A 9,533-nucleotide genomic window follows, 5' to 3' on the forward strand; every position below is an offset into this window, starting at 1 on the left:
ACCACATCGTTGACTGTTGACTGCAGGTTTGAACTTCAAACGAGATTTAGCTTGTGATTTTCCTTCTCTCCAAGCTAAACAATGATATTCTAGGGAGTTCTTCGGCAGAAATTTTGAGGGAGACTGACTCAGACACGCTCCAGATACCATCACTGAATTTCGTGGGCTTAAACGACTATAATTCCAATAAATTGTTGTGGCTGTTATTGACGGAAGGGGTAGCCTGGGAGAAGAGAGGATGATACCAAAATCCTCAGATTATCTAGTAGCACTGTTCCATAAAGGGGCCTGTGTGTGTGTGTGCGTGTGTGTGTGTATGTGTGTGTGTGTGTGTGTGTGTGTGTGTATGCATGCGTTCGTGTATTTCCTGAAAGAGCAAGAACTATGCAGGCCAACAGATTCGAGTTCAAATCCTGACTTTGCTGCTTATTCTCTGGTATCCCAACCCTTAGCTGAGTATCTGTACAAGGGGAGGCCTAGCATCTCAGAAGAATATTATAATAAGTAAGTAAAAATCTGCCAGACAAAAGAAAAGTTTATGACGAAAGTTTAAGACAGAGTTTCGGCACATAATAACTGCTAAATGAGCAATGTTTATGATGTTGGTTGTGATTTATCTTTGTTTATGTCATTAACTCAAAATAATTTGCTTGGTGATAAAATTGTTAGCGTCCTGTAATAATCAGAGCGTGTACATGATGAGTACGCACTTTGTGTTCGGTATCGTACTCGGCATTGTTCTAAATACTTTATGAATATTAACTCACTTATTCCTCGAAGCAATTCTATAAGGTGGTATTAGTAGCAGAAAGTGTTTCATAGCCAAGAACACTAAACTATGCTGTCTTTGATACAAATATTTATGGAGCATCTATTACGTCCTAATGTTGTTCCGGTTACATAGTATTGGAGTAAAAATAAAGCATTCTTGTACACATCTGTTAACTTTTGCTGCATAACAAACCAATCCAAAAATTTAGTGGCTTAAAACAACACGCCTTTTGATTTATCTACCGCCCTCCCTATAGGTCAATGGGATGTTTTTGCCTGTGATGGCTTGTTGATCTCGCTCATGCTTCCCTGGTAAGCCGACAGGTGGCCTGGTGGCTGGGTACTCTGAGACCGCCTTCCTCGCCGGTCTGACGATTGGCACACTGGGGCTGAGCACTCGCCAACTGTCCCCTAAGGCACATTAGTTCTCAGTGTGACCTCTCATCCTCCAGCACGTTGGTTTATAAACTTATTCACGTCTCAGGGCTCCGAGCGCGGCATGAGAGAAGGTAAGTTCCAATGTACACGTGCTTTTCATGTCTTTGCTTCCGTCACATTTCCTGTTGTTTTCTTGGGCAAGGCAAATCACATGACCAAGCACAGAGCATTGTGGGAAGTGACTACATAAGATTACAAATAGAGAATGGGGGATCCATTATTTTTGAATGAATAAATGAACAAATAAATAAGTCATCTTTATATCATAGTGTTTCTGTGAAATTTAAGACAATAGATTTATAACCGCAAGGAAAAATATGTAAAGCTTTTAGTGATTAAGGACCGAGAAGCTTCCTTTCATTGTATATGTTGCCCTTGGTTCACCTCTATGTCATCTGCTGAAAGATAATTGAATAACTGGCTGTTAATTTGGAATATTCAGCTTTTTGTCTAAACCAATAATCATAATTAATGACTGATTTACCAAAAGACAGTATTACTTCCGAAGTATATTTTAGTCCCAGTGGAGGTATATATCTTTTGTTATCATTGATGCATGTTATCGGGTAAAAATAAAGCAACAATTTTTGCTAATTTTGTATGTAAAACTAATAGAAAACAACTTGGGCCTGATTAGCAAATTACCCAAATTATACCAACTTCTTCAAAAGTGTCGTGGAATATATCAAAGTCATACTCTGGGTTGCTCATGTGTGAACATATTTGTTTTTTTTATTTGGAACACTCAATTTAAGGATTAAATAAGTATTTATTTTTCTCTCAGAGTATTCCAGTCCCTTACTTGACATTTCTGGGCTATGCCTGGGAGGTGAGCTGAGAATTTGGAACTGCATTTTGTATGTATATGATGAAAGCTGAGCTCTAACTAACTTAACAATAATGGTACTACAGGCATTAATTTCTCCCATGCAAATTTATGCAAATTAATGTAAATTTCCAATGGCTCACAGGCCATGGCCTCAGAGAATTTTTGCTGTGGACAAGTAGAATTTTGAATAAGAAAGGAAAATGTGACTGTCGCCCTGTAATGCTGACTTCTTAAAACTACCCTTTCCCAAACATTCACACTTGATATCCTCTGACCTCCACAGCACACATCTGAAGAAGTCATTATTACTCTTTTTAAACTATGAAAACTGAGGCTCAAAGAGGTTATTGAGTTGACTGAGATCATATAGCTTAAAAGCAACAAATCGGCTTCATTTCTTTACAACGTGAATTTCTCCCGGCAGAGAGAAATTCATTTCTCCATATCATTCTCTAACCACAATACTCAGTGAAGTAATTTTGCTACAAAAGAAATCTGTTAATTCATTCATATTATTGATCATATTTACCACGTGCCCAGTAAATCACAATTTATGAGACAATCAAACAAGCAGACACATTTGTATCTAGAAACTCTTATTGCAATGTTATAATCATGGAAAAGAAAAACTGTCTAAATGCACAACAATAGAACATTGGTTAAATAAATTATGAAGAATTCACAGACTGAGATATTGTGTCTACTTTTTTGGGGGAAAAAAATCTATGGATATAGAGCAGGGGTCAGCAAATTTGGCCTTCCATTTGCTTTATATATAAAGTTTTCATGGAATATAGCCATGCTCATTCGTTTATGATGGCTTTGTCCTGCAATGGTAGAGCTGAGTATTTGTGACATAGACCATAAAGTCCATAAAAGACTGAAGTCTTTACTATCTGACCCTGTAAAGAAAAAGCTTGCCAATCTATGCTATAGAGCAATGTTCATAAAGTGATGGGTGAAACCTGCAGAACACATAGAGAAGCCATTCTGACAGATGTTAGGACTGCCATTCCATTTGCCCAGCTAGTTTAGATCCACCTACCAGGGCATTCCGATAGACAATGAATAATCACTGTGATTGCTTCCTGTGCTCCTGCCGCTGCCCTATGACCCCCTGGGAACTGAAGATCTAGAGATGAATCAGTTAACCCTGGCTTCAAGGCATTCACGGTCGAGGTACCTGGTGTAAAACAAAGAGGAGAAACTGCAAAATTATGAAGTGCACACTTTACTATAAATATTGATAAAAATGAATTCCAATGACAGAATTATAAGGAGAAATTATAAAATCCGAATTAGAGGAGAATATGTTATATGCATCTATCAGAAAATAGTAAACCAAGAAGACAAAAATGATGACGAATACGATGATTAGAACAAAATGTGATATACTTAGGAATATTCTTATATGGATATTCATATACGTTCACACACATACGTGTTAAGTGCATACACACACAAATAAAGAACCCTGTGTCTATGTGTAGAGTGAGAGAACATCGTTCTTTTCCAAATTAAATGAAACACTAACATATATAAAGTTACAATTTCTCTCTATATAAATATATACTCACATAGATTAAGTTACATATACAACTATACAGAAGGTCCTTGGATAATGTCATTTCCTTGTAACTTTGATGAGATGCTGTAGGAACTTAACTCTGTTTATTACATCAATTAGCCTATGATAAAACTGGTTTTGTTATTCCTCCTTTCGCTTAAAGTCACGACCTTACAGGTGACGTTAAGTGAGGATTTATGCTGTGTGTGTATACATATATTGATATGCATACATGTATGTGAATATATAATAATATCGGTTAGTTTATAATACATTTCAGAGAATTAATGCAATGAAGCCCATGATCTAGGACAATGACACAAGTAAATTTTACAAGTTAATGTCCTTTCCCTCTCACATGCTAGGAAATATTATGGGCTAGGAATTGAATCACAATTAAAATTTTTAAAAATCTATACACATTTAAAATAATTAGAAATAAGTGTGAAGTGTCTCAAAACTACACAAGAGTTAAATCAATATTTAGAGACAAATATATAGCTTTAACTGAATTTATTGAAAGCAAGAAAACTTTAAAATCAATTAATGTAATTCAAAATCTGTAAACAATTTATTGAAATTAATAAGAGAATTAAGCAAAGTTGTTATTTATATAAGATCAACATTCAAAAAAGTTGCATTCTTATTTATCAATAACCATTTACTTTAAAATCTAATGAAAAGCACTATTCACAGTAACGACAATTCTATTAGGTATGGTAATAAACATTAATAAGACTATAAAAATAATTATTTAAAAATTTTTGAAGCACTTAGAAGAAGACTCAAATAAAATATCTTCAGGTTCCTCAATTAAAATAATTAGTATCACAAAGATGCCAATTTCCTCGAAATGATTTTAAAAATTCAACACAGTTACAACCCAAATTGGTTTGTCAGGGAACTTGCTTTGATGTCATAAAATAAACATGAAAGAATAAAGAGTCAATCAGAATTAAGACAACTTTGAAAAATATAAGATTGGGTATCTGTCCTACCAGGTGTGTAGTTGTATTATAAACTTTGATAATTTAAACTATGTGGTTAATGCAAGAGATAAAAGATAGATTAATAAATTAAAAAGAAACCACCCAAACTGACCTATGCTAACATAAAAATCTAACATAGTACAAGGGTGACATTAAAAAGTAGCATGGAAAAAATGAATCACACAATAAAGTTTCAGAGAAAACTGTTTATCCATGTGAAAAGTAAAATATCAGAAACCTACCTCCTAACATCCTCAAAGAAGAAATTCCAGACATAATAAAGATGTCGGTAATAAAAGAAAAACTCTAAAGCTTCAGGGGAACACATCGGAATATCTGGTAGTAAAGAATTTTTAAAACAAGAAACCTAATCTAACAAGAAACCTAACATGATAAGAAGCCAAATCCAACGGAACTGCCAATGAAACTGATTGGGAAATTCGATTCCATTATAAGTAAGCATTTTTGCATAACAAAAGAAAGAGTAAGTACAAGAAAAAGTAAGGCCTTCCCTCCAATGCGGGATAGAAAACAGAAAGCAACAAAGGAACAGAGAAAACAGTGAACAAACTCATAGACGCAGGTAGCAGTATGGTGCTTGCCAGAGGGGAGGAGGGGTGGGGGGGCCGAAGAGGATGAAGGGGGTCGAATACATGGTGACAGAAGGAGACTAGGCTCTGGGGGGCAGGCGCACAAGGCCATACACAGATGATACAGTATAGAATTGTACTCCTGAGACAGACGATGTTATTAACCAGTGTTATCCCAAATAAATTTGATTAAATTTTAGAAAAAGAAAAAATAAGGCCAGATTGAGAAAAGATGTTTATCAAGCACACAGCTAATATAGGGAAAGTATCCAGAATACAAAATAAACTCCTATAAAGTTGAAAGAAAGATGAAAGAAAGAGAGAGAGGGAAGGAGGGAGGGGGGGGAGAGAGAGAGAGAGAGAGAATAGAGAGGAAAATGAGAATGACAGGAAGGAAGGAAGGAATGATAAGGAAGGAAGTAACGGCCTTCTGTTCGTTCTTCTTTGCATCGTCCCCTCTCTCCCTCTCCCCTCCCGCCCTCCCTCCCTCCCTCCCCCCTCCCTCCCTCCCTCCTTCCCTCCCCCCTCCCTCCCTCCCCCCCTCCACTCCCTCCCTCTAAAGGAGAGAGGCCCCCCCACTTTGATTACAAAATTGACCGTCTACTTGAAAAGGAAAGCTACGAGAGCATATTATAGGGTACAATATAGAGAGAAAATGTGTTCTGCTTTATTAATGACCTGAAATATACAAATAAAAACAGCAACAAGACACTGTTTCACACCCATCATATTGTCAAACACACAAATATCCGATAATACCTAGTTATAGTGAAAATCTGAGAAACGGAAACTCTGTACGCTGCGGGTGGGACATGATGTTGAGGCCATACGGTTGGAGAACGATGTCGGCACTGTGCGAGGAAAGTTACCACATCGCCGTCTTTCGGGCCAGAAATTTCACTTCTGGGGATATATCCGAGAAAAATTATTCAAGTACCTAAAAAAAATGGAATAGTCTTTAACGAAATTTAAAACACATACATGATTAATATCATCAGTAAACTAGGAAGTAAAGCAAACATTCTCAATCTAATTGAAGGCATCTACAAAAAAATTATAATGTCAGTCCCAAAGGTGAAAGGCTTGATAATCCCATCTATGATCAGAAACAGGAAGAGGAAGCCTTCTCCGCCCACTTCCGCTCAACGTTGTACTTTATGTCCTAAGTAGTACGATAAAGCAATTAAAAAATAAATAAATAAAGTCACATAAATTAGAAAAAAATGAGATTAAAACTTCAATTGCAGAGGATATAATCATATACCTAGGAAGTCTTCTTAAAGAATCTCCAAAACACCACATCTAAGAAGTAAAATTCATTAATTTGACAGAATGTAAGGTCAATATAAAAGTAAATATATTTCAACATGCCATGTGCCACGGACTACATGTTTATGCATCACCCAAATTCATATGTTGAGATCCTAACCCCCACCGTGAGGCTACTAGGAGGCCGAGCCTTTGGGAGATGCTAAGGTAGCGAGGTTGGAGCTGTAATAAATGGGATTAGTGTTCTTATAAAAGAGATCCCAGAGAGCTCTCTCACCTCTTCGGTCGTGTGAGGTCACAGGAGGAAGATGGGCATCTGTGAACCAGCGAGTTGGCACTCACCAGCCACCCAGTCTTCCAGTGCCTTGACCTTTGACTTTCGGCCTCTAGAACTGTGAGAGATAAGTGTATGTTGTTTTAAACCACCCACTCTATGGCCTCCCGTTACAGCGGCCCAAACAGACTAAGACACTGGGACAAAACAATGAATACAGACTAGGAATAAAACACTGAAAACTGTGAAACGTTGCGAAGAAAAATTAAAGGTGACCCAAATAAGAGATATTCGATGCTAACTGAATGCAAATCTTTTTAGTCTGCTTTATAGAAGAAGAAGAGGAAGAAGAAGAAGAAGGAGAAGGAGGAGGAGGAAGAGGAGGAGGAGGAGGAAGAGGAGGAGGAGGAGGAGGAGAACAACAAGAAATAAATGTCTAAACCAATTCTAAAATATATATACGAAAGAGCAAAGGACCAAGAGTAGCTAAAATAATTTTGAAAAAAAATACACGTAAAGTACTTATACTTCCTGATTTCAACACATATCATAAAAGTACAGTTAGACAGTGTGATATTGGTACGAGAATGAGTATATAAGTGAATTAAACAGAATTCAGAATCTAAAAATAGAACCACACTTACATGGTTAATTAATTTTTCCAAAGATACTAAGGTTATTCAATGAAGAAATGACATTTTCTTTCAACAATAGAAACAACTCGATGATCTGTATAAAAAAAATAAATATTGACACTAATCTCACACCATAGAAAAACTAACTGAGTATGAATTATAGACTTAAATTTGAGAGCTGAAACTATGAAGTATCTAGAAGAAAAGCCAGGAGAAAATCTTTGTGACAATGGGTTAGGCAACCGTTTCTTAAACAGGAAAGCGAAAGCACAAACTATGAAAGAAAAAATTAACAATGCCTTCATCAAAATTGAAAACCTTTGATTTGAGAGACACAGTTAAGGAAATGAAAAGCCAGGCCACAGACTGGGAGAAAATACTTGCAAATCATATATCTGACAAGGAGCTTCACGCAGATTACAGAGAGAGCCTTATCGCTCAATAGCAAGAAAACAAACAAATCAATTAAAAAATTGGCAAAACATTTGAACAGACACTTTACCAAAGAAGATCCATGAATGACCAATAAGCACATGAAAAGAAGCTTAACATCAATAGGCATGATAAAAAGTAAAAATAATTGCAGAATGGTTCTATTCATAGCGTTTAAGAACACGTAAAGAATGTCATATATAAATTATATTTATGGAGTTATAGCAGCATAAATATATGCAAATGTACTTATATATACAAATGCATGCATATGTGAATGTATTAATGATAATAGAATATTTGTCGATATTTACATTAAATGCATATTAGCATAAAGACTTGTATGGAAATATTAGTGATTTTGAGGAAGAAAAAGAGAACACCGGGATAGTAAAGTGATGCATAAGACATTTAAACTATTTCTTTAACATTTAATTTCTTACAGTTTGTTAGAATTTGATAGAGTACAGGCCATACTCATAGGATATATACATTAAGATCTACATCCATAATCTTTTGGCTGAAAACTATGGGGCAGGTGTCTTCGTAATTCAAAAATTTTTTTTTTTAGATTTTAGAAAAGTAAAATGATCCATGTACCGCTTATGACTTAACAGCCCAGCAGTGTCTGAAGCAGCAACCTGTAATTAAACACGTGACTGTTTCTGCTGCAAAAGATATGAATATTCACACAAAGAGGGCCGTGATAATGATTATAAATAGCCTCACTTCAGTTCAGGTCAGGATTGAGTGCCAAGTGAGTTGGCTACAAAGTTCTTTAAGAATGTAATTTCAGAACTTTTCAGATTTTGGTATTGCTAAGAAGAGATTGCAGCAGATCCCCAGCGGTTTGTCGTAGGCCCGATATATGAAAAATAATTACGAAGAATGGTCGACTTCACCTTCAAAACTGAGCTCTCTCCAGTTTCCTACACAATGAGTTTACGCATAAAAATAAACAATTATTACACGTACTGAGCTGAGATTTGTCACCACCTTCCCTGTCCTCCCCCCTCAACAGATGCAAAGAACCCCCCTCTGACACATCCCTGATTGCATGTTCTTTGCCTGGTTCAGGTTCAAGTACAAGGTGCTCTCTGTGCTGGCCCCCACCTTTCTCACCCCACGGTGTGAGGACTCTGGCTCTTCTTCCCTTCTCCTTACCCTCGCTTCCGAGTTCTTCGTCTTTACACCTGCAGATGCTCGAAGCTAAATTTAAACTTAGCTTGTTCAGTGCCCTTCCGATGTGCTCAGCAAAATACCGGCTGCCTGTTTAACTCTTTAACTTAGAAGTGGCTTTTATCTGATGGCTGATCGGGCAGATTTCCCTATGACCTGCATGTGCTGTTCTGCCTACCATCTCTGTCTGTTGTCATCAACATACTCTGGTTGCTGTGGTGATCAAGGGAGGCATTGACAGTCCTGTTCAGAGTAAGAGTCCCTTCCTGTGTGGCGTCCACTCTGAGAACACATTCACCGCTAGACCATGTGAGGATACTTCCTGTGTCACACCATCAGCCATCCCCTGGGCAGCAGCAAGAGCACAGGCTGCAACTTCCTGCTGCTTCTAGGTGGGTTCGCTGTTCTCAGCTCTGGGCATTTCACAGGTCTGTTAAGAAAGCTTCATGAAAAAGTTTTGAGGCTACTAGAGGGTTGACGATATTTATATTTTGCAAAGTTAGACATTAACAAACACGCAAGCTATCACCTCTTATCAACATCATTCGGCTTTTTGAAAT

The 9,533-nt window shown here is 37.0% G+C and overlaps 1 long non-coding RNA gene across 1 annotated transcript; it reads right to left on the minus strand.

Annotated features, from left to right (window-relative positions):
• Positions 1–311: 311 nt before the first annotated feature.
• LOC107518573 lies at positions 312–9,184 on the minus strand. Its single transcript, XR_001598903.2, has 4 exons — positions 8,959–9,184; positions 5,944–6,121; positions 3,084–3,221; positions 312–1,391 (listed from the first exon to the last, which is right to left on the minus strand). It is a non-coding gene; the product is annotated as an uncharacterized LOC107518573 (long non-coding RNA).
• Between the last annotated feature and the right edge of the window lie 349 nt (positions 9,185–9,533).

This window comes from Rousettus aegyptiacus, unplaced genomic scaffold (genome assembly GCF_014176215.1).
Source record: "Rousettus aegyptiacus isolate mRouAeg1 unplaced genomic scaffold, mRouAeg1.p scaffold_m13_p_3, whole genome shotgun sequence".
NCBI lineage: Eukaryota > Metazoa > Chordata > Mammalia > Chiroptera > Pteropodidae > Rousettus > Rousettus aegyptiacus.